We start from the raw sequence: 395 nt of genomic DNA, 5'->3' as shown, positions 1-395 counted from the left end.
TGTTGGCGCGTGCGCTGTGCTGGGAGAGTTCGCTTCGGCACCCAAGTGGGGCTTTTGTCCTTCTGTGGCGCTGGCGTTGGAGCTGCCGGTCACCGTAGGTGGCGCGTGTTGTCTCCCGCCGGCAATGCCACGACAGCACGCTCCCGGGCCTCTGTCGGCAGCGGCAAGCTCAGTTGGGAGCACGGGTGGTCGCACCTAAAGCGTCTACTCGCCAAACCCCGGGCGATTGCGCCTCTCTCGAACCCGACCAAGTACTTAGGACGGCGCTGCGCGCCGCCGGGACCTGAGAGGGTTTCGAGGTGTATGGTGCAGGGGAGCTCAGCCTCCTCCTGTTTGCAGAATAATTGAGCGGACGCTTGCGTGTTCGCGCGGGCCCCCGGGACACACTCCCGGGC

This window comes from Schistocerca serialis, unplaced genomic scaffold (assembly GCF_023864345.2).
Source record: "Schistocerca serialis cubense isolate TAMUIC-IGC-003099 unplaced genomic scaffold, iqSchSeri2.2 HiC_scaffold_497, whole genome shotgun sequence".
NCBI lineage: Eukaryota > Metazoa > Arthropoda > Insecta > Orthoptera > Acrididae > Schistocerca > Schistocerca serialis.
This window is presented reverse-complemented; position numbering follows the sequence as displayed.